This window comes from Manis javanica, chromosome 14 (assembly GCF_040802235.1).
Source record: "Manis javanica isolate MJ-LG chromosome 14, MJ_LKY, whole genome shotgun sequence".
In the NCBI taxonomy this organism is placed as follows: domain Eukaryota; kingdom Metazoa; phylum Chordata; class Mammalia; order Pholidota; family Manidae; genus Manis; species Manis javanica.
In genome coordinates, this window is record NC_133169.1 from 90,423,532 (window position 1) to 90,449,001 (window position 25,470).

A 25,470-nucleotide genomic window follows, 5' to 3' on the forward strand; every position below is an offset into this window, starting at 1 on the left:
CCTAAATCTGATACTCCATTTTCTTCTGGCATTAAGTATTGCTGTCAAAGACTCTGATGATAATTTAATATTCTTTCCCTAACAAGACACATGCTTTTTCTTTTTCTTGAAGTCATATGTACATATATGAAATAATGAAATTTTCTTGATTTATAGTTGGCAGCATTTGCTTTGTTCCCTTGCGTTCTCTTCTGTAGGAATGCCTGTTTTCTGTTTGTTGATTCTTTTTTTTTTCCCTGTCTTCAGTATTTGTCACTTTCTTTAGAAGAATCCTTCTGATCTCTTATTAGTTTTACCTTCATAGCTATCCTTTTTTACCTTTATTTCTGTTCAAATGTCATCTACTGTGTTTTTGCACTTTCATGATCCTTCCAGTGGTCATTTACAATTATTCTTTTACTTATAATTCTTTCATAAACACTGTCATCTCATTAAATTCTGAGTCTTTTAGAATTCCAACTTTTGTTATTCATCCATGTTTTGTATCAGTTTCTTAATGTGTTTGAGCTCATTTTGAAACAGCAGATTGTAGTTTTAATCTCCTTTATATGTGCATGTTATTCCAGCATTCATTGTCTGTAGGGATGCTGGTCTCCCCTTTTTTTTCCTCTATTCCTTACACTGTATTTGTATGAAAATTGTTATTCTGATATTTAGTCTCACTTTTCTTACACTCTCTCTGTATAGAGATTTTATGATGCTTAATTTCGTGGGAAATTATCTTTCTTGATGCTTTAGAATGAGGTGAGGCTCGGGGATGTTCTAATTTCACAGCATTCCCCCTTCTGTTGTTTGGTATAATGTCAAAAAATGTATCTGCTGCTTTCTATGAGTTCCTGGCTATGTTCTTCTCATTTTGGCCTGCACCTTCTTTTTCTTTCATTTCTGTTCTGTCTTGTTCAATTTTTAATCTACTCCCAACATTTTTTTCTCAGTATGCGGCCTATTTTAGAAGGGAGTCCCAGTAAGCCAGTAATTGGGCTTTGTAGAGTCTAGACTGTTCATCTGCTCCGTCCTTCCTGGCCTCCCCCCAGTTCTGGAGGGGGAAACTCCTCAAGTCTCTGATTGGCTTGCTGTGCTTTCTGGTGCTTCCGCTGCGCACTGGAGTTTTTCCTATTCTCACGTCCTGTAGGCGCGACCTTAGTACTTATCCCCACACAGATGACGTTATCATTCAGGCCCTGTGGCTGTAGACGGCTGCCTCTTGTACGTATTCGCTATTTGCAGGGATACCGTGTTGGCTAGTTTTGTCATAAATGTCCATGGATTTTGCTTCTGCTACTTTCCCTTTTTTTCCTCTCTTGGATTTTATTTTATTTTTTGGCTTTATTAAAGTATAGCTGACAAAATCATAAGATATTTAAAGTATACATCATAATTTTTTTGCTGTATATACACATTGTTAAAGGTTTCCTCACATCTAGTTAACTAATACATCTATCAGTTCACATGTTTATCTTTCATGGGTGTGAGAACATTAAAGTTCTACTCTCAGCAAATTTCAAGTATATAATATAGTGTTATCAACTATAGTCACCATGTTATTATTTAGATCATCAGAACTTATTCATCTTACAGTTGAAAGTTTGCACTCTTTTACCAACTTTTATTTACCTCATTCCCAGCTCCTGACAACCACTTTCCTACTCTCTGTTTCTGAGTTTGATTTTTTTTTTTAGTTTCCACATATAATTGATACCATGCAGGTATTTGCTTTCTCTGTCCAATTTACGTCACTTAGCATAATGTCCTCCGAGTCCTTCCATGTTGTCACAAACAGCAAACTTTCCTTCTTTCTTATGGCTGAATAAAATTCCTCAATTTTATGTTATGTATACTCATATATAACATTTCCTTTATCCATTCATCCTTTGTTAGGCACTTAGCCTGTTTCCATGTCTTAGCTATTGTAAATAATGCTGCAGTGAAAATGGAAGTGTAGGTATCTCTCTGAGATTCTTATTTCACTTCCTTCAGATATATACCCAGCAGTGGGGCTTCTGGATTAGAAGGTAGTGCTATTTTTAGTTTCTTAAGGAACCTCTGTACTGTTTTCCTTAGTGGCTACACCAATTTACATTCCCACTTAGGGTGCATAAGGATTCCCTTTTTCTCTACATCTTCACCAACACTTGATAGCTCTTGTCTTTTTCATGATAGCCATTTAACAGGTATGAGGTGATATTGTGGCTTTGATTTGCTTTTCCCTGGTGGTCAGTGATGTTGAACACCATTTCATGTACCTGTTGGTCATTCATATGTTTTCTTTGGAAAAATGTCTATTCAGGTCCTCTGCCCATTTTTACATCAGATTGTTTCTTTTTTCCTTTGCTATTGAGTTGTGTAAGTTCGTTAAGTATTTTGGATACTAACCCCTTATCAGATATATGATTTGCAAATATTTTTTTCCCATTACATAGGTGGCCTTTATAATTTTTGTTAATGCTTTCCTTTACTCTGTGGGAGCTTTCTAATTTGGCGTAGTCCCATTTTTTAATTTTTGCTTTTGTAGCCTTTGATTTTGGTGTCAAATCCAAAACTAATTGCCAACACGGATGCCAAGAAGCTTACCACCCAAGTTTTCTTCTAAGACTTTCATAGTTTTGGGTTTTAAATTTAAGCCTTAAATCCATTTTGAGTTGATTTTTGTGTGTGATATAAGTTAGGGGTCCTATTTTATTCTTTTACATGTGGCTGTCCAGTTTTCCCCACACCATTTATTAAAGAGAGTCTCCTCCCCCCATTATGTATATTCTTGGCTCCCCTGTTGGAAATTAATTTACCATATATGTTGCTTTTGATACTTTTTTTCTTCTTATGTGGCTATGCAAAGTGTTTGAAAACAATACTTCCACCTCTGCCGTTTCCTGCAGAGCAATCCTTTGAAAACACGACTCTAAATGTGACACTTCCATGCTTCAAAAATAGTGATTTTATACTTTTTATTATCTTTAGATGAAGTTCATACTTCTTATAATAGCCTAGAAGAGGGGCTCTCCTACTTTGCTTTGTATTGGAATTACCTAGGATGCTTTTAATTCTGATGCCCAGGTTACGTTAGAAGCTCTGAGGACGGGACTAAGCATCTTACCAATTTTAAAGCTCCCCTGATCATTCTAGTGCTCGGGAACCATTTAATAGAAGGCCGTTTACAATATCTCATCTAGCTCTTCTCGGTTTATCCGTGTGTCCACATGGATGTTCTCCGACTAGCCCACAAATAATCTATGCATCGATCATATCGACCTCTTTACAGTACTAACATTCTTCACTCAGTTGCTTCTCTGTTCTCTTTGCCTAGAATTACCCCTTCACCCTAAAGTGACTATTAACTCGATAATCAGTTTGTAGGTAGCAGATCTAAAGATTATTACTGGAGTCTGGTTTTAACATAAGGCAAGGGAAATGGATGATTCAATGTAAATTTAGGTTTTTGTTGTACTGAGCTCAGCGTTGTGAATCCTAACGGTGTGAGAATACAAACCAGTACTTGCTTGGAGGTGAGTCTTCAGGGCTCTCTGGTTATGTCTGTGAATTCCTGGAAACTAGGTTGGTTCTTTGGAAAAGTTTATTGAGAAGGATGAATTGCTGACCAGGGCTTCTATAGGGTGTTTTCTGCTCCAGGTGATGATTTATATTCATAATACTGAGGCTGAAGTTGGAAATTAAACCTGCCACTTTAAAATATGCTTGGTCTGGTTCTGATACTGTGAGGAGTGGCTTCTTATCAGGGGTGGCATTAGAACAGCATCAGGGACAAGAGCAGGCATATTTTTTAAATGACAGCCCTTGGGAGACTTTCTGCTTTGTATTAAATCATGATTCCAAACAACGAAGCCCTGGATTAAAGATTTTGATTTGTCTCCATATTCTTTCTCTTAATCAAATCTCCTTTGCTTAATGCTTCTACCCTTAGGAAAAATGAGAAACCACTTTTTCCTAATGGCTTTTATTGTATCACATTAGGTCCCAGGAGACATGAAACCACTCATCTTGGTTTGAAATAGGATAAACTTCTGGTACAGCCGGTGAACCACTATAAGGCTGTTTAAAAAAAGTATCATAGATTCATCTTTACCATTGTGACAGATGGTGATAGTCTAGAAGGAGTCACACCAAAATACTCAACATAGTTGTCTCTTTGTGATGGAATTACATGTGGTTCAAGTTTTCAGCGTCCTCATCTGATTTTTCTGATTTCCTTACAATGAATATCTACCTATGTGCACATGCACATTTAAAGAAGTTAAGTGTAGAGAGTTTTCCACTAAGATAGTAGAGGCTTCCTTTTTTAAGACTCTATTGAGGTATTTATAGAATCTATTACTCTTCATATATTTTTCCTCTGAACAGCAGAAACTAAAGAGTCTCTCCAAGCAACTTAACCTGTTTCTTTCACTCCTCCGTTCTGCAGAGGTCTCAAGTTATGACTCCCAATTAAAGGGGAGAGAGGATTCTATTTTTCTTTGAGCGGGGTAGTCATTTTATTCAAATTACTTTTATTCTCCAACCTATACCTGGACTAGATGGCACAGGAGGATAAGGGAAGGCCCGTTGGAGATTCTGTCTGTCTCTGTGTGGCGTGCATCAGGCCACCCACAGGGCTTAGCTCTTTGATGGCTGCTTCTGCCCCCACCAAGAGATACTAGCTAAAGGGAGACATTAATTACATGTTAGAAAGGACACACCAGTGCGAGAACAAGGGACTGAAACACAGACTTCCCTTTTCTTTTGGAAGCTCCGTTAAAATCAAACTTGAATCATGAATCGTGAAATAGAACACAGGCAGTTAAGAGTTGCTAAAATATTAACACCTCTATTGAAACAGAAGCCCAGACACTTTATTATCCTCATGACCAGCTCTGATATTTCATAATTAAGTCTTTCAGTTTGATTTATTTGGACTCGAAGCAAATTTTCAAAGTGAGTTTGAGGGACTTTGTACTTGGAACGTGAATGCATTGCATTTCCAGAGGCGATTTGCAACTGGGGTTTCATTACTTCAACCCCCTGGCCCCAGAAGTGGGTGTTCTGAGAAACTCCTCTCGAACATCCTTACTAACTGAAAAGGACCTCAGACATGTCCCTTAGCAGGGTGAGTATTCAGGAGGGCGGGGGAGAGGGACACTCTAGACTTAGGAACGAAACTATTAGTTGCAGCATGTTGATTTCTCTTGGTCTGTTCTTTTTGGGATTACAAATGGACACTTTTCTCTTATCTCCCATCTAAGCCTTTAGCTGGTTCTAAATATTTCCCCATTGATCAGAGGGAGTGGAAAGGTACACCACTTCCGTGTTTAGGAACATGATGCCTTTCACGTCCTTTGGTACTGAGGAGCTTTGGATCCTGAGATTGAATGCGTGGCAAATTCTCAGATAATCTGGGCGTGAACACAGTATGCAAAATTTAACCCGTCTCAAGGAACAGGACCGATGAATCAAGGAGGAGAATGAAGCCTCAACACAGTACAGACTGAAGGGTTGCAGTTTACCCGATGACAAATAATCTTTACTTGAGGCAGAGAGAGGAGATGAATTATACAGAAGATATGCCTGGTTAGTCATAATACACCAAGAGAAAGAGGTTAGGAGGGGAAGGGAGAGGGGGGAAGGGACAAGAAAGTGAACAGGGGCAGGACAATAGGATGTAGTGCCAAGAGCCCCCCCACTTTAAGTCCATACTGACTGTGGAACCTTAGGAAAGGTCCTTAATTAATATAAATCACAATTGATTAATTTGGCAAATGGAAGAAAGAATCGTTTATTTCACAGGATAAAGAGTAAAATGTGAAATAGCTATATAAAATCCACTAATGAAGTATTAAGCATTGAGTAATCATTGTTGGTGTTACTATTTTCATCAGGGTAGAATTCTGGAGCGCCCAGTGAAAGAAGTATCTTTTTTGGCAGAAGAGGATCAAAGTCTCATATCTACTCTACTAACGAATCTGCCAGTTTGGGGCTGGCCTTAAAGTAGGACTGAGGTTTTTAAACATACCAATGCTTTACAAGAGTTAATTCTCTAAGGTCTCTGAGGTGCCCCCCCTTCCACCCAGTGTGACCTCATGGAAAGCTGTTGGGGTAACACCGAGCCCAGTCAAATGCAGCGCATTTAGCAGACTGGGATGAGACATGGCTTGGTGAGGAGGCCTGAACTTTCAGGTTTCTTCTGTTGAGAAAGTTGACACCGTTGTTCTAATAGTGTAATCCACGGGGAATCTGTAGGCCCCCAAGCACACGTGCATGTCAGCTCTGTTTCGATCTTAAATCCCTATGCTATGCATTATTATTTTGCTGTATAAATTTGAACTCAGGAACTTACTCATCTGAACAGTCTTTTACTCTTTTATTTCAGTAAAAATTATCTTTAAAAAAAAAAGAACTGGAGTTTAAAATATCAGCCGTATCTTCCATAAAAATCAAAACATTCATAAAACCAGAAGTACCTGTATCCACTTTCTATTTTTTGTTTTTGTTACATGGACCTGGTACAAATCAACTTTGTGTTTTATAAGAGAGTCTCTGCTCGGCAGTTATTAATCAACACTACCTACCCACTGCCCCTGAGAGTCCCCAGGGAGTCCGCTGCTCCCTTTAACCAACTCAAAGAAGGAAGTACCCAAATTGTGAATGGTCATTTTTTTTTTTGCACGTCATTTCTGCAATTACATGAGCATCAAATCTAGGAGATATTTACTCATAAAAATAATGCAAAGATTTGTGGTTAGGGTCCTAATCATACATATATATCAGAAGCTCTTTAAAGACATTACAGTTTCTATGGGAAGTCATGGGATTCCACACACAAAGACCCCTCCCTGCTAACTCACCATCGTAAGGAAACTCTTCTAACCTCGGGGGGCGTGGGGGTGGATGGGGTGGGGGGGCCTTCCTCCCCCAGGAGTTTGTTTGCATGAATCAGGAATATGTCTTTTTTCCTGGGTTAGGCTACACATTATAATTGCTTTTAAGAAAGCAACAGGCCCAGGCTTCATCGTCTTGCTGGAGAGATCTTCATTGTGACGAGTAATGAACAGACAGACACACACAAAAAAAAAACAGGCCTAAAGTTTCAAGTCACCAGAAATGCAGAGACCAGCCAGGAGCTGACCGGCCCTTTTGTCACAGACCCCAGCCCTGTAGTGACTTACAGTGGGGTCACCATGTTGTGAAGTTGCCACAGCTGTCTCAACCCTCTGCTGGAGATCCCTCCTTTTTCTTCTCAAATATCTGAAATGATGGGGACCCCTCACCATATCCCCCAGGGATTTTGTTCACAGCCGGGCACTGGCACCCGAGCTGAGAGTGGAATGTTCTCCCCCTCCTTAGTTCCTTCTGGGCACACGTGACCAGCGACACCAGCACCCTCTCAGGCTCCCCCAGTGGAGACACACTGGGTGCTCAGCACCAGTCTCTCTGCTCCTCAGAAGCACCATTGCCTGGAAAGCAGGCAAAACTTGTGAACATGGTTCTCATGCAGACTTTAAAAGCGGCAGACACCTGTTTTGTTGGGATAACGTGGGATCCATCATTCTGAAAACAGTGCAGGGACATCTTTGTTCAGCCTCACTAAGGACGTAGGTAAAAGTTGCTATTTTTGTTGCCATTCTTTTTCCTAAATAAAAGAAAAACATCGTGAAATACCTGGTGACGACTTTGGGGAGTCTATTCAGCCTCAGCTTCCCTGGAATGGGGTCTGGTGGTAGAGACAGCGGCCAAGGCGTTACCCTGACGCCCTCGGCAGCGGGTCTACCGTGTAAGATTCCCTTCTGGGCACTGAGCACACAGCAGTGGAGAAAAGAGACAAGAATCTCTGGTCCCTGAAGCTCACACTCTGCAGCTTCTCCGGGGCTTTAAGCTTTGAGGTCCTGGGTGCAGCTTCGGCGTTTGGAAGGCCCCATGAGGTCACGGGATCTGTGCTGTCCGGGGCGCCCCCAGCTCTCCCCCTGGGGGTCACACAGACCCTGCCCCTTCCTTCAATGTGGCCACGGGAGGAGTGTGTGCACCTGAGTCCGGCAGGTGGAAGGGCGGCAACTCACTCAGCCGCCTTTGGCTTCTGCCCGGCCCCTTCCTCCCAAAGTGCCAGACTCCTCGTGTAGCCCGAGTCCATTTCCCTCCTGAGGGGGCTGCTCAGTGTGATGTCCGGCACCGTATGACAAGAGGGGGGGCCCATTCACTTTCTGCAACAGTAGCTGTTTTTGCTAGATAATGGAGCATTCTTTTGCTGTGGCACAGATCACGGTGGCAGATAATTCGGAGACCAAGAGCAGGAAGGAAAAGCCAGAGAAGGACATTCAGTGAGGACTCTAGTGATGGAGTTTGGTGTGAAGTGGGGGTGCGGGGGGCGAGGCCCAGCTGCAGGGACCCCTCAGGCTCAGCCATGGGATGAGGGCGCAATTAGTGGAACCCACCGTGGGAGGGGGGACGCTGGGTTGGGAGAACGGACTGACCCTGAGGGCTGAGCAGGGGACAAGGGATTGTAGCAGCTTCAAAGGCTGGCAGCAGGGTGAAGGAGGGGAAAGGATGTTTCTAGGGAGAACCAGCGGTTTCAGAGAGTGCAGGTAAGCCCTGAAGTTGAGGCTTTGACAGCCTGTGGTTTTTAAGAAAGGTTCTTCCATAACTTGGGGATGCATCAGTCTGCGAAAGCCTGTGCAGAGCTGGGGTCCCGAGGCACGAGGATCCCCTTGACCCATGCCTGGCTCTCTTGCAGCACCATTTCAGAAGGGACCGACGCCCAGCAGTCCAGGTGCTGATGATGCAAATTGATTCGAAGATAAACTGCAAGCCATTGCCTCGTCTCATTCTAACCCAAACCCAAACTGGCATGATTTTCTACTCATAGTAATAAGTATATAGAATATACATCATCCTCAAATGATGGGAACAGGGGTATGATTTTGGAACTTAACCCTTATCTCTAGGTGTATCTAAAAAGGCACTTAGGATTCTTTACATACATTCACTATTTTCAGTTCTTTATATGTTTTTACTATTTTTAACTCTGCCTATTTCCACTTCCACACACAAACAAAAAGTGTAGTTTTGTTGGGGTTTTGGATAATAGGGATAGTATTGGAATACTGTATGATTTTCGACCTTTAATACTAAGCTTTTAACTTAAAATACATGTACACTTTTAAGCAAAATTTGCTGGTGAAAACACAAGCTCTCAACTCACCATATACTTTCCCTTTTCTCTCTGACTTGCTCTCTCACTTCATTCCTCTGCATTCAGTCTGTCCCCTCACTCCCGTCCCCGTAGACAGACGCACAGCTTAGCCCGGGATGGGCTCATCCGGGACACATTACGATGCAAGTTGAATATCAAACTTTCCCTGGCTATTTTGCATTCAGTTGAGGAAGGTGTATTGCCAGGTCTCAGGTTCGCTATTTATTTTCCTTAATGCATGATTTGATGACCTCATTTAACTGGCAAATGTATTTTTGACCAATCCATTCATAGCTGGTAGATCTAGGTTTTTGAATTCATTTTTCCAACAGTGTCTTTAAGACTACACTCTATCCCTTTTTTCCTGGTGGTTGTAAAAGGCACACAAAAGCCAACCTCTTGTATAATGACTGTTAAGGAGTATTTGAAAAGATAGACATTTTGTTATCATCTTTCCCTGAATATTCTCTTACACCTCATGCTGCACAGACTGTTTGTATTCAAATGGGATATTTAAAGATCTGAGAGAAGGGGAATGCAGACATTTTCTAAATACAATATGCACACAACCATAGATGGAAGTGAAGTTTAAGTTTCAAGTGAGATGGCTGAAGAAACAAATTAAGCTGTGCTCAGATGAAGTCCAACTTGTAATGGAAAGGCCATAATCACTTGGACTGAATGTATTCAAATGTAATGAGTAGTTAATGCATCTTTGGTCAGGTAGTCTAGTCGATTAAAAGATGTTTCATTTATTTGCTCTCTCAAATGACCAGGGTAGGGTGGCCCTTATATGCCAAAAACTGTGCTCTTCTGGGGGATAGAAGATGAAAAGCACGGTCCCAGCTGGCAGGGGGCCTGGAGTCTGGTGTAGGGGCAGTCAGAGTACAACATAAACTGTCAGTGCCAGGGAAACGCCCGCGGCAGGGTGGGAAGGGGACGGGTCAGGCACTTGCCCTCTGGGAGCTTTGGGGCTGGTGGGAAGTAGACTTTGGCAGGAGGCGCAACCAAGCTGACTTTTCGCTGGTGAGCTGGCTACCCAGGCAAAGGGAAAGGGGACTGGAAAGGTATTTTAGGCAGAAGGGATAACTAAGTAAAGTCAGTGAGGCAAGAAACCTCATGCACAAACACTAAGCAATAAACACAGGTGGCTGGAGACCAGATCCAGGAGAGAATATTCCAGAGTCTCTTCTGTCCGGCTAAGGAGAATAATCCAGTGCCGGTGAGACCAAACCAAAGGCTGACAGTAAGAAAGATAATAATACCGAAGATACAGATTCTACCTCACATTCATATGTTGTGATTATTTTGCAAAATGTCTTCATAAGCGTTCTCATTTGACAGAGAGAACCTAGCAAGGAAGGTAAAATACTGTCAGAATTAGGGATGAGCAAAAAACATGGATTTTAGGAATTTGGCCAAGGCCATATAACATGTTGGGAGCAGACCAGGGCCAGGGACGCAGCTGTCCACAGTGACTGGGGCAGCGTACCACCTCTCCATGTAAAGAAGCCCCCTTCCCTCAGGACCCCCACTGCATCCTGAAATCCAGGCAAGTCATCTTCTCACTCAACTGTGGGTTGGTCGGACGGACTTTGATTTGGTACAAGTACATCAGGGCCAACCGTAATGATGGGGGGAAAACGTTCATATTGTATTTATAACAATATACAATTACATTTGCAATATAAATATAATATATAGTGATACAATAATACTAATATATTTTTAGTAAGAAGAGCTGGTAACAACAGTAACAAATGTATGCATTTCAGGGGCCGAGCACCACGCAGAGCGCTTTGCGTTTACTTCTTGAACAGTCCCCTCATGCAGGTACTGCTACTGCCCCCGTTTTGCAGGTGAGCCAACTCAGTGGCTGAGGTTCAGCAATTTGCTCAAGTCACACAAGCGCTAAGTAGAAACACGATTCCTACTGAGGTTTGTCTAATGCCCCAGCCCATGCTCTTCACCACCAGGTGAAACTGATTTCTCGTCTACTGCTTGATTTATACAATACCTGTAACCGCACCATATGTGAACGGTTGGTATTTAACAAACCAGATGGAGGCTTCATCTCTGTTCCAAGAATTTTGCTGCAGAGGCCGTCATTCTGTAGGTAAAAGAACCCAGTCCTAGAATGTTTACTAACCACTCCTTGGTCCTTCTGTTAAAAAAAGGAAAGAAGAAAGAAGCCAGATGTGTTAGACCTCAGTGGAACCTGGTTTACTACTTGTTTACTAATCTAGCTTCAGGAGCTACGCTCTAATGGGAACCTATTAGGAACTCTGTTCCTTGAATAGAAACCTAATGTGCAAACCAAAGGGACGACAGAAAGCTGAACACACTGAAAACCTATTAGTTTGCACGAGTGTTTGAGCTTCAGGTTTGGTTCCTGTTCCTAAGGACCCAACAGGATATAGGGCCGTCTTCCTGCATTTCAATGTGTTTGCAGCTATTTTCTCTGTCCCTGTCGCAGAGACACACAATCAGGTATTAAGACGTGACAGGATGACGGAAATGAGAAAGTGAAGACAGCGCATGGGAAGGCAGTAATTAACCAGAATGCGGATTTATCATAGTCTGTCATTGTTTACAAACAATATGATGAGTCTTGATTGTAGAATTAAACTCCAGGCTCCTCGTTTGTGAAGTCAGTCACACAACCCCAGCAGGTGCAGATCGGCAGGACTAAGCATGTTCTGATATACAGAATAGAGCTGGGACAGCAAGACTATTTTCTGTCAAAGCCAGTTTTGACTGTTGCAGGTTTGAATAATCAATGTATTGGCTGTCAATCAATGACACAACGATGGCATAAGGGAGAACTAGATTTATAAATAGAACAATTCTCCACTCTAATGCCCAGTTTAGACACATCCTTTGCTTTCTTGAGCCTCACTTTCCTTGTCTATAAAATGGGCATAGGGAAATGTGTCTTACGGGCTCCCTTCTCTCCATCCCCTCTCTGGGAAGTCACCGTCATCTCCTGTCTGGAGCCTCCTGAATGGCTCCCCTACCTCCGTCCTTGCTTACCGACAACCCATTCTCTAGAGAGCAGCAAGGGTAAGCTTGTAATAAAGACAAATTCAATCATGTAATTCTCCCATTAAAACCATCCTTCTTAACGCCCTGGTGTTAAAATCTGAACTCCTGACTGCAGCGTTCGGGGTCCTTGTGATTTGGCCCCTGTCTCTTCCTTTAACCTCATCATCTATCACTGCTCCTCTCCCACCACATCTAAGCCACTCAGGTCAGCTCTCTGTTCCCTTGCACATGCCGTCGTATTCCTACCTTAGATCCTTGGCATCTGAGGTTCCTCCTGCCTGTAATGATTTCTGCATGATCTTCACAGGCTGGCTTCTTTTAGGGCATTATGTCCCTGCTCAGATACCAACTTGTCGGGAGATGCCATCTGACCACTCTACCTACTGATCAACCCTCTCATCCCAGCTCACTCCATCACATTACCCTGTTTTATTTTCTTCACAGTCCCCATCACTACTTGAACTTTTACTATCTTTTACTTATTATTTATCTCTCTTATCAGAATGTAAAATCCCTGTTGCCAGTTATGTATCCATTGCCTACGGAGTGTCAAAGAGCAATCAAATATTAATTGAGGGCTGAGTACATAATGTGAGGATCAAATGAGATATAATGAATGGAAATAGTTGTATCATTTATTAAGTATTATACAAACTGGAGGTTTCATAATTTCTCATCTCCTGCTAAGTCATGGCTCTTCTCAAATCTTTTTCAAAGTGGAATGAGCGTAATTTTAGCCAGCATCTCTGTTTCAAATGGAAACTTACTTTCCAGGAATTTATAGTTTAATGGGAGACAAGATTAACATAAGTAAAATTAAATTTCTTATAAAAAATGTAAGGTATCCTGTATCTACTTCGCTGAGGTCAGTTTTCTGCTCTGCACCATGCCGCTACTTACGCAACAGTACGGGTCCACGCACATCATACAGAACTACTGAAACCAACTGGTCTTTATGGAATTAGAGGAGAAGCGTGGGGAAAAAGATGATTTGAAATAGTGTTTATGAGGCAAGAGATCAGGATTTATCAATTTGGATATTCTACAGACCCAAGTTTAATCCATTATCTTAATCCCCACTCCCCTCACCCAGGCCTTTTCCTCATTCTGGCACCTTTTCATGTACCTGCTGGGAATTTGTGTGTCTTCCTTAGAAAAATGTCTATTCAGTTCCTCTGCCCATTTTTAAATCAGATTGTTTTTTTTGCCATTGAATTATATGAGTTCTTCGTGTGTTTGGGGTATCGACCCTTTATCAGCTATATGATTTACAAATATTTTCTCCCATTCCATAGGTTGCCTTTTCATTTTGTTGATTGCTGTGTCTGCTGTACAGAAGCTTTTTTATTTTTTATTTTTTTATTTTATTTTATTTTATTTTATTTATTTATTTTTTTGAGAGGGCATCTCTCATATTTATTGATCAAATGGTTGTTAACAACAATAAAATTCAGTATAGGGGGGTCAACGCTCAATGTACAATCATTAATCCATCTCAAGCCTAATTCTCATCAGTCTCCAATCTTCTGAAGCATAACGAACAAGTTCTTACATGGTGAACGAATTCTTACATAGTGAATAAGTTCTTACATGGTGAACAGAGAAGGGCATTCATCACAGAAACTTTTGGTTTTAATCACGCATTATGAACTATAAACAATCAGGTCAAATATGAATATTCGTTTGATTTTTGTACTTGATTTATATGTTGATCCCACATTTCTCCTATTATTATTATTATTATTATTTTTTATTAAATGCTGAAGTGGTAGGTAGATGCAAGATAAAGGTAGAAAACAGTTTAGTGCTGTAAGAGGGCAAATGTAGATGATCGGGTGTGTGCCTGTAGACTAAGTATTAATCCAAGCTAGACAAGGGCAGCAAGACATCCACGGATGCAGAAGATTTCTCTCAAAGCAGGGGGGGTGAGGTTCTGAGCCTCACCTCTGTTGATCCCCAATTTCTCACCTGATGGCCCCCCTGCGACTGTGCCTGTCTTAGGTTGTTCCTCCCTTGAGGAATCTTACCCGTCTCTGGCTAACCAGTCATCTTCCGGGGCCATACAGGGAGATGTAAAGTTGGTAAGTGAGAGAGAAGCCATATTGTTTGCAAAGGTTAGCTTTTTACTTCTTTGCAGATTTATGCCCTGTGGCTTCTATGCCCAGCACTTGTCTCGAGGTATCTTTACCACCTTGTACAGAAGCTTTTTAGTTCGTAGCCCCACTTACTGATATTTGCTTTTGTTGCCTGTGCTTTTGGTGTCGTCTAAAAAGTAGTTGCCGAGACTGATTGTCAAGGATATAGTCCCCCTGTTTCTTCCAGGAGTTTTATAGTTTCAGGTCTGATGCTTAAGCCTTTAATCCATTTTGACTTGATGTAGTCCAAATCCAAATTCTAATATCATTTTCTACAGAAATAGAAAAATAAATCTATTCTTAAAATTTATTCTTAAAAGACCCTGAATAGCCAAAGCAGTCTTGAGAAAGGAGAACAAAGCTAGAGGTGCCACACTTCCTGATTCCAAACTCCATTACAAAGTGATAGAAATTGGAGCAGTGTGGGATGGGCATACAAACCAACCTACAGACCAACGGACCAGAATCAAGAGCCCAGAAAAAAAAAACCATGGTTATATAGTCAACTAATATTTGACAAGAGACCAAAGGATACTCAATGGGGGAAATGATAGTATCTTCAGTAGTGTTGGGAAAACTGGATAAACACATGCACAGGAATGAGGGAGAAATTGGACCCTTAGCACTGCTCTTCTGATTCTCTTCTTTAAAAGCTCTTTCCCATCTATTTTTTGAATATTAACAATTAAGAGTGTTTTACTAAGAATCTAATCATCAATGCAGAGAAGAATATAGTTAGTAACTGGAGACCAAGCAATGTAGAATTCAAATCTCTCTCAATGTAACTTCCCCATGGTTATCAGAGGGATATGTATTTTTCATCCCTTCTGGTCTGGAAATCATTGGTGCCCATTTTTGCTGGTAGCTTCTTCTGCTTTCATTGCTCATTGGAAATATCTGTCGAACCAGTTGAAAAACTGTTTAAAGTGAATTAACCGCGGAGGTAATGGTGGGCTCCACATTGAAGAGTATTTCTTCTCATCAGAGTAAGTTGGGCAATTATATGATGTTGTACATTTGTGTGTGATTAATGTAACAAGAAAAATAGGAAAATCATATATTAAGGTCTAACAATGAACTGTTGTTCCAGTATACAATTTATCCAGTGGCACCAAGAATTCCTGAAAGTGGGGGTAAATTGTGCACTGGGACAATAGGAGAAAGATTTCTCTATTAATGGATTTGCTTATCAGCAATGTTTTCCTAAATCATATCAATCTATGCAAATGGAATCAATTCTTTGCTAGACGGCCTGTGATGAGAGTAGGAAACATATTATTGGTTAAATAATATGAAGATGGGCGTTGGATAGACTGTCTATTGAAAGAAACGCAGAAGAAACAAGATTTTACCTATTAAGTGATCATTATTGAGATTACCTTTTAAAGATTTCACAACTTTGACTAATATTAACATTGAGAATTTGAGTTTCAAAGTAATCAGTTACCTTTTAAGCCCATTCAATGGACGTTGGATGTATTATAGGTACTCTGATCATGCTGTGGCCAAATATCATTGAATTCTCACCCCCTACCAGACAAGCATTGTCATTTCCAGTACTTCCTGATGCGGAGACCACAGGTCATCAGCGGAGTTTTATTCTCTTGTTCTTTCTTGAATTCTAAAGCCTGAGTTCTGAACCACTGGGCTTTCTTGCCTGACTTGCTATGAAAATTTTGGGTTTGGGCTGCCCAAGTCTCTGTATCTCAGCTTCTCTTTGTAATGGTTTTGGGCTAGTTGTTTCCCTTCTTTGTGCCTCAAATCAGCTCTACTGTCAAAGGGGAGCTTCATAGGTGCGTTTTGGATCTCAGGTGAGATTCTGCAAGGGAGGTGCAGGGCGATGCCTGGCACGGAGGGAGCAATTTCATGTTGTCTTATTACTGCATGATGCTAATATAGGCTGTGGCCATAAGGGGAAAATCCGTGGTTGAAGCTGCCTTTGTCTCACTTTGAAATCCTAGTTAAAGAAGAGTAATTAATCAGTGGCCAATTAGCAGAGACACATGTTCAGGCGGAGCTGAATCCTCCTCTTCTGGTCGCGGAAGATAGCCGGCGAAAACGCCGTGTTCCTTCCATCTTACGGAACGTGAACCTGCAATTCAGTTTGCTCCATCTCCTGTCCCTGGGCTTCTTTTGGAGCTCAGTGTGAGTAGGATGGTTGGGTTTTGGTCAGAAATGGAGTTTTTCACAGGTGCATCACAACATAGTGAAAAGCAGGCATCGGTCCTGGAGTCAGAGCTACCCGACGTCAAGTCCCCGCTTCACCTTTTACTAGCTTTGTGATTCACAGGCAAATCTGTCAAGTTTATGGTGTTCTGTTCCCTTATTAACAAAATTGGAATACTATTACTTTGAGTCGGTGGTTCCCGATGGGAGGTGACTCTGCCGTCCAGGAGACACTGGCAATATCGAGACACATTTGCAGTTGTCTTGGCTGAGGAAGGAGGTGCTACCAGGCAGCAGTGGGCAGAGGCCAAATCCTCCAACACACAGGACAGGCCCCCCAACAAAGGATTATTCGGCCCCGGTGTCAGGTGGACCGAGTTCAGGAACTGCCTTAGAGTGTTTGGAAGGCGGTTGGTTGTGTGTGCCTTCACACTGACATGTCAGGCTTACTCTCACCCTGTAGGTGTGTGTAGTTTAAAAGAAGCCCTTTTAGATGTCCACTCTGGGTCCGTGTCTATGATGGAGTGTCGGCCTCTCTGGTCCCTGGGGAAGTCTGTCCTCCCTACCTACTGCTCACCTCAGAGGCAGGAATCAGGCACTGTGATTCCTTATCTCTTCACTGGTTGTGAAAGTTCCGTGATGATGCGGGGAAGGTGTGCAGCCCTGCGTCTGGCACTGGGCAGGTGTAAACGTCGGCCGGTGTGATCATCACATAGCCGCTTGCTCGTGTGTTTGCTTTCTCTCTCTCTCTCTCGTGATGTTAGGTGTGTGGTCATGTTGGGGGAATCCACTTCCTCCAGCCTGTTCCGTCCTGCGTGTTCATGTTCACTGTGCTCAGCAACGGGCTCCCCCTGAGAGCTTTTTTCTGCCAGATGCTGGACTGTGTGGTTATGGAATGTTGTCCAGCTGGGTTTAGTTTTGCCACAGAGCTCCACACTTCTCCTAGCTGCGTCCCTGGTGAGGTCCAGACCTGTGCTGGGCTCTGACACTAACTACTGGGCCCTGTTCTCTCTTCTCATCGTAAAACAAGGGCACTCAGTGGCCTCGAGAGCCCTTCACGGTCTCCCTGTGTCCTGCCTGGGCCTGCCAAGAGCGAATGCTCTGTCGCCGTCTTGGCTGGCTTCTCACTATCCAAATTTCTCTGGTTAACTCCTACTCTCTTCAAAGTAGTTTATGTCTTATAAATGTTTTAAGGCAGTTCTTTTATTTTATCTGTGATTCTCATAAAATTCACAGGGTTCTAGTGCTTGTACAACTGCTCTGGGTTTATATGGCTTTTTAAAAAATCTTTTACCAGGAGGAGCAATTGAAGTTTTGGTTTGCATTTGCCAATAAGCCACCGATTATTGTGATTTGATTTTTCACCCTTTGTATCACATATTGATCGATTTTAGAAAATACATTAAGCAGTATCAGAAAAGATTGTATCTTGATTAATTGGCAAAGGGCTTTTTTTTCTGTGCTGATTAATGTGCATATTTCAAACACTGCTGATTGCTCCCAGGACAGCCTGGTAGCCCTGAAGAGTGGTGTAGGGGTGTGACAGGCCCCACACATCGGGCGGAACAGCAGTGACCTTTCACCCCTCGCTTTGTCATTTTCAGTTCTTTCCGTGGGCTCAGGGCAGGGAGCTGAGCTTCCTTAAATGATAAAACGCTTATGAAAAGCTGGATTTTCAAGTTGTTCAATTATTTGATTACTTTTAAAAGTTACTGAAGGATGGAATCACTGGGACTCTCATGTCTTAAGGTCAACCCTTGAACCCTTTAAATATCTCTAGTAGACAATTCTCATGATACTGAATGATGTGTCCACTAAGAAGAGCAGAGCCTTTGGATTAAAAGATAACTGGATTTGAAGTCATAATTTGCTACTTGTCAACTCTAATTTTGGATGAGGTATTAACCCTTTAAGCCCCAGTTTCCTCTTCTATAAAAAGGAAAGAAGAATAATATCCATCTAATAGAAGTATTGTGAAGATTGAATTATGCGAAGTGTTGAGCACAATAATGGGCACATAGGGGGTCCTCAGTACGGTATGTCTATTATTCTGATGTTAAATTTCTGGTTTTGGAGGTACAGCTATTATCTTAGTCACTGCTGGGTAACTGTACAGCAGGTGGCAAGCGAGCTTTGGTATGTCTCTTGAGAGTGTTAGTCGCATTTGTTGGGACTAGTGTAGTAAAGAAGCTACCATTCTCGAGCAGAAATAAGTTACCTGTAAATAGCAGAGCAAAGTGATAGTACTCATCCCCCAAAGCACTAGAGCTGGAGTTGCACAGTGCTCAGAGGATGACAAGGTGAACTAGACAGACATTACATATGTTTATGTGACTCTAATGTAGTGTTCAAGGCTCTCACAAGTAACACAAAATTAACTCTTGATAGATTAAGCAAAAAGAAAATTTCTTGGCTTATAAAATTATAAGCCTAGGGATAGGCCCAACTGGAGGCACTGCTAGATGTGGAGCTCTGTCTCTTGACTATTTTCTAGGCTTTTCTGTCTTGCTTGGCTTCTTTCTGCATGAATGTTCATTCCAGCTGGTAGCAAGATGACCAGTGAACTCATACCCTCCTAGCTGAGCAACTTCCCACCTCATGGAACATATTTACCCATAAGTCCCAGCAGAACTGTCCTGTGAGGACTCGGATTCACCTAGCTGGCATCACATGCCCTGCCTGGATCACCCACTGAGGTTGTTTGGGAGATGACAAGTTCACATGTGGGCCTTATGTCCTCCCCAGAGGCCAGGCATGGTACCATGGTCAACAGTCCTTTCAGGACAGCGTGAGATGGGGAAGGGTCTGTTCCCTAAAGGAAAAAATGGGTGTTTTACTGGAAAAAGGAAAAAACAAACCCTTTAATAATTACATGTGCAATTCATTCTAAGAGATAAAAAAAATCCTTAGCTATTGCTTAAGAGCTGTTGTAGGAGGGCTTGTTTGGGGGATTTGTTCAAGTTTAGGAAAAATTAGTGAAAAAATGTAAAAGGGATTGGCCAGGATGGAGAGGACTGGGTACGAAAAGGCATCAGAATGTGCCACAGAACTTCCCAATGAAGTAGGCGAGTAAGGATTTCTTGGGTAACAGTAATTAAGTATGATCTTAACTCAAAAATGCTGAGACTAGGAGGAGAAAATGCAGTATGGAAAAGAAAGCAAGAAAAGGCCAAAAAGGGACTTGGAAAATGAGATACATGTGTCATCAGGGAACATTTGAAAGAGGAATAGGCCAGGAAGTCAGAATTCAGGATTTCTTGTATTATACAAATCATAGCCTCACTCTGACCAGCGAGACACCCTGTGTGTCTGAGCACCAGCACCCTGGGGCCCCTTGCGCCTGGAGACTGTGGTTGAATGGTTAGGGAAGTCCGTTTTTATTGAGGTTGTACAATGCCCTGAGGGGTCTCCTAATGTTAATCATTTCGAGTGATAATCAACTCAAATATGTATATAGGTATTTGATTCTAGGGAGGCCTGTGGGTTTTGCCACAGTATCTCTGTCAGTTAGCATGTTTTTATCACATACATATTAAACATCTAGTGCTATGCCTAAATACCTTCCATTCTAACTACATTTGCATGTCAGATTTTTATTTATTTTACTTTATTTATTTATTTTTTTGGTGGAAGGCTTACTGTTCATCACACACTTTGAACCACAAATTCTTTTCCATGCCCACCCTCCATTCCCTCTCCCATTCGTGTATCACGCAGGTGTTTCCTGAGCATCTACCCTGTGCCCCAGAACCCCGACCTGCGTGTGGCCTGGAGCGGGCATTAGAATTCAGAAAGGGACTAAGTCAGGCCCTAGAGCGGGCTGTGGAGAACAAGCCGAGAAACGCCTCCAGGATTACACGCCGTGGTGGTGGGAACCGGCCGGGCTGCAGGTGGGGCTTAAAGCAGGGAGGGGATAGATAGGTGAGGCCTCTGAGATACTGCTGTTTCCGCTCACCTCTCCTTTTTGAAGGTTAAAAAACCCTTTTATTTAGAAAGGCTGAAATATTGTATGCTTCTTTGGACAGCTAGGTTGTACAAGATAGTCTTGCAAATTTCCTTTTGCTCTCCTTGAAGAGCTGGATTCCATTATACATGCTTTGTTCCTTCTTCACACCTTCACCCTCAGGCTGGAGTTGAGCAGAAATTCAGCTTGGCTTCCTGCACATTGTTCTTGGGCTCAAGACGGGGGGCTGGGCCTTGGAGCAAACAAGCAGGTTACTGGTAGTGAAGCCCTGGGAAAGACAAAGCGGAGGGCACTGCCCGTTCCCCATGCGCTGGGTCCCTCCACTGCCGTCACCCTGGTTCCTCCGGTGTCCCCGTGTCTTCATCACTGAGGTCATAGTGACCTCGTTTAAATAAGCCAAACTCTTGCGAACAAATAGGGTGACCAGGTGAAAATCAGAGGAATGAGTGTTGCCAGCAGGTCCATGCCATGGCTTTCTTTGCTTCGGCATCCCTGGCAGGGTCGCTGCACTGTTATTAAGCTGCTGTCTCCGCTCCAAACCCAGCCCTCTCTGTTCTGCTGTGTGGCTGGAGCCGGGAGCTGCTGACCACGCTTGGCATTTGCCCAGCTGGCTGCCTGCTAGGTTGTCTCTGAAGGGGCTGCTCGGGAAGATGTAAGACCCGAGAGGAAGGGCGCCTGTCTGCTTGCTGCTCGTCAGCATCAGCATAGCTTTTATTTGCTGTAGAAGCAGTTGGTCCCAATTCCCCAGTTTTTCTTTTTTTCATGGTTCCCAGAGCCAGGCCCCGTCAGAGGTAGCAGAGCCAGCAGGCAGCATGCCCTCTCCTCCTGCCTGCATTCCCCCTCTGCGGTGTGCCTCTTGCAGGCTTCCGAGTTCTAATGCCCATGTCCCTTTCATTGTCTCCCCGTCCCTCAGTGTGGCAGCCGCCTCCTTCCGTCACTCTCTGGGCCTTTGGGGCCACCTTTTTGCATTTTCACTCCTCTGATATCTGCTCGACCAAACCCTTCTGTTAGCATCTCCCTGGTAAGGTGACGGGTGGAATGTCTGTTTTCCTGACTGGTCTGGACTGACGCATGCATGGCTTCACTGTCCGCTCTTCCCAGACTTGCCACTTCTTAATAAGGAGCCCCAGGAGGACCACGCAAGGCCAAACGTCCCTTAGCAGGAGAGGTCACCCGGTGCAAGAAGTCACGCTGGTTAGCTTGGAAGATGTGTTTGTCCTCAGAAGCTTGCACAGCCTTCCTGTTCCCCATCTCCACTCTACAATATCTTTTCCAAGGTTAGCAGAATTATAAAAATATCAATTTGGCCATGATTGACTTTTCAGCTGGGATACCCAGGAAGTCTTTCAGCAGCCTCAATAAATTAAATCTGGCCACCGAGCTTCTAGACTGGCAGGCTCCTACATCACTGACAGAGAAGACAGGGGAAAGCAGGTTTCCCAGCTGCTGCTGTAAATGATGGCCATTGTGTTCACGACCATTAGCAGGTGGAGGCTTTGAAGTGCGGGTAGATGGCAGAGCTGACTTTTTACAAATGCATAAGTGCTTTGTGAGCCTGCTCAGTCATGTTTCACTCAGCTCAGTTTGAATTTTTCGTAGGGGAGAAATAGTCCCCAGTCTTTCCTCTTTTATTCCTTCTTTATCAGTCCGGACTTCTGCAGATATGGCTAGAGTGGGAAGGGGCCGAGTCCAGGCACAGAGTGTGCTTGACGAACCCTCCGTTTTTCTAGGTTGTGGGGTGTCATCGGAAGATCGGGACTGAAGAACTGGAGGCATTTGTGTTTCCTGCCCCTCCCCATTGAATCCAAACTACAAATTTCTCCTGGTTCCGGGGTTAAATGTCTTTGGTGTGTCTTCAAGTAAATTTTTATCCTGGAAGACTCATTCGTTTGCGGATTTCTAAGCGCTGCACTGTAATGGAAACTTCCTTCGGAAACTGTGCCCTGGCCACACACTGTGCGTCACATGCTGTGCTTGCCTGTGGTTACTAGGCGCCCCCACACCAAGGGCTAGATATTACTAACTACTCAGTGTGCATTTTTCTGACAAGACCAGTCATAGCCTCCGTGTTCTTCCTAGCAAGATACTCCAGCCAGAGCCACAAATCGGTTGTGTAGCATATTAGTGGAACTATAATAATCCTATCTACTAAGCTCCTGATTTGTTAATGTAGATCAGAGCCTGGCTTATAATAGAACAAATATGTACGAATGAATGGAATGCTTATTGGGTGACATAAACCAGGAACTGCCTTTACATTAACAATCTCATTTAATTTTCCTATTCTAGGTCTACGATTATTAGCCTTATTTTTCAGATGAGGAAACTGAAGCTCAGAGAGGTGATGTAATTTATCTAATCCAGCAAATTGTGGCACCAGACCCTGGAGCCTGAAATCTGCCCTGCTCTATTATCAACTTGATAAAATTCAGCATATGCTTTTGACTCATGCATTCATTCATCAAACATTTATCAAACCGCTCTTATGTGCTAAGCACCAAAAATGGTATAATAGCCAACAAATTCAGCAGTGGTTTATTTTAAAATGAGGTTGCCCAATAGGTAGGAGATTTTTTGGTTTTTTAATACCAATAAATAGGACTTGCTTGGAATGAAACAATTCTCTCCCCAGATCTGGCTAAACAATTGTAACCTCTTTTCTCCTCAAACGGAGAAAATTATTCCAGCCAATTTTGAAACCTCAGCAAATTGCAAGCAAAAGCATGATGCAGTTTGAAGAGCCATGGTATTTATGAGGTCTTTATTTGCCATAGTTGGGGGTTTCTAGCATACCTTGAGTTGCAGAATTAACCTTTCATAGACACTTCCACACTTTCTAGGATTACAATTGGTGGATTGTAAAGGGCCTGAAAAGGGTCTGGCAGCCACATGTGTTACTTCTGTGTTCTGGTTTAAAGCCTCTGTGTGGTAAAGTTCTTAGAAAGGGGGTAATCAGGCAGGCGATGCTTCCAAAACAGAAACAGGGTGCTTATCTTCTCATATTTGATTGTTTTTCAAATTTCATAAGGACTGCTCACACAGCCTCTCCAGATGGACTATATTAATCTCATCGTCTCCCTTGATTTCAACCTAGTATATAGACTTCAGGAACTACCTTGTCAATTATCTTGCCAAAATGGTAAAACATTCAAATGTTTCTCATAAAATACTGAAATGTGGTGCTATCACAGACTGCATAAGAACTAAGTTGTCCAATTTCCCTTTAATAGGGAGAGAGCCTAGAGCAAGTGGAAAGCTCTGCTTGTCTGCCTGGAAGCTGGAGGATCCCAGCTGATATTTACATCCATGATCTTCCCAGCAGTTCAGGGAGGAAAGAGCTGCATCGGTCCAGGCTCTTGGCTTGGTCATGGATGGAGGGCTACATGCAGTTTTCCCCATGAACAACAGGGCTCCGTCACTTGATGGTGTTTGTGTTGTTAAAATGCCTTTAGAAAAGCCTCACACTTCTCTCCAAGTCCACCGAATGGAATGGCTTTTCCGTGGGGAAAGTAAGTCTTAGGTAGAAAATCACCGGCATGTGTTTCCATGGGCTTGGCAGGGTTAATGGCCAAAATATTGTGTCTTCTTATTTTATGGTAATGGGCAAGCATATCCCAGCACATCGTTAATGTTCCTTTCTTTCTCCACTTCCTTTTTTTTTTTTTTTTTAAGGGCTAAGTTCAGTTTCTGAACTTTTCTCAAAAAGGATCAAACCAGAGCAGCTCCAATTTGACGTGATTACTTTTACTTGACCCAGTTCATTGGAGCCATTTCTGTATCGAGTCCTGTTAGTGTAAGAACGGCCAGGTTTGGAGATTTAGATGCACAGCCTGCTTCCTGAAGGAGAAAAGTACCGCCTCCGAATCCGGGCCGGCAGACAGAAGCCATTTTCTGTTGCTGATATTTCCAGTCACCAGCTGGTACACGTGGAACACTTTCTCTGTCGTACGGAAGGTAGTTATTTGCAATAGCCTGGAATAGCTAGGGCTTTACTACTGTGGAGATTTCCTTTTGGCTAATTGGATTGTCTCATTTCATTTAATGGGTATATAAAAACAGTAAGTAATCATTCACATTTTATAAAGTGGTTTGGAAGAGTAGGTACACATTGGAGATACTTTCGGAGTTGTGAATTACGGAGACTTTTTACTTTTTTCACTCCCTCTAGAAAAATGTCTAAGTTGCGATAAATATTTAAATAATTAGATATGTAGAGGACAGGTATTTTATAAGAAGACAGGACATAACTTTCCTAATGTTTCCATTCGAAGTCCTCTACACTGACCATATTAGAAATGATGAGTAAGTGGGGTCTTATTCTAATGTGACTCATTACTTATGGGCATAAAATATAGTGTAAATCAAAACTGGGTCTCTTCTAAAACATAGGAAGACATTACCTTATTCTTGTCTTTAATATTGATGTCATACACAGGATTAATTTCCTTTTATTGTCACGGCTCAAGTGCAATGAACGTGTAAGTGCCTTGGCTATAACATCTGCTCAGTAAATAGCATCAAGTTTGTGACTCAGGAAGGCTGTGGCTCTTCAGAGAGTGGAAGGCTGGGAGAAGCGACTTATGTTTAGGGAATTGCTTTGTGCCATGATTGTGGATTGTCTAGTTTGGGGGGGCCTCCAGCTGTGTATCTGAAAACTGGCTCTGCTTCCATGTAGCTGAATGCCGTGCTGTGAGTCAAGATGTGGGGGAATAGGGAGAAAGGGGGTCACACTAGCTTAAACATGATGTAGTGAGCAATATAACTGAAAAGTCCACTGACAGGCCTAGCTTCAGGTGTGGCTGGATCCAGGTACTTAAAAGTTATTTTTAGGATATGGTCTTTTACTGAATTTCTGCACTGTGCCCTAATAAGCTATTTGCTAAGATTATAGCAATGGGTGAACACTTCACGGTGCCTACTTCAGAAAGCTCATGGTATAGTAGCTGAGATGCACAAGATAAAAAAGATTTTTAACAAACTGTGATGTGTGC

At 42.6% G+C, this 25,470-nt stretch overlaps 1 protein-coding gene across 2 annotated transcripts in view; it reads left to right on the top strand.

The window, feature by feature from the left end:
• The window catches only part of KCTD16 (potassium channel tetramerization domain containing 16), a 237,527-nt gene that overhangs the window by 199,398 nt on the left and 12,659 nt on the right, over positions 1-25,470 (top strand). The gene's annotated exons all lie outside the window — the stretch shown is intronic.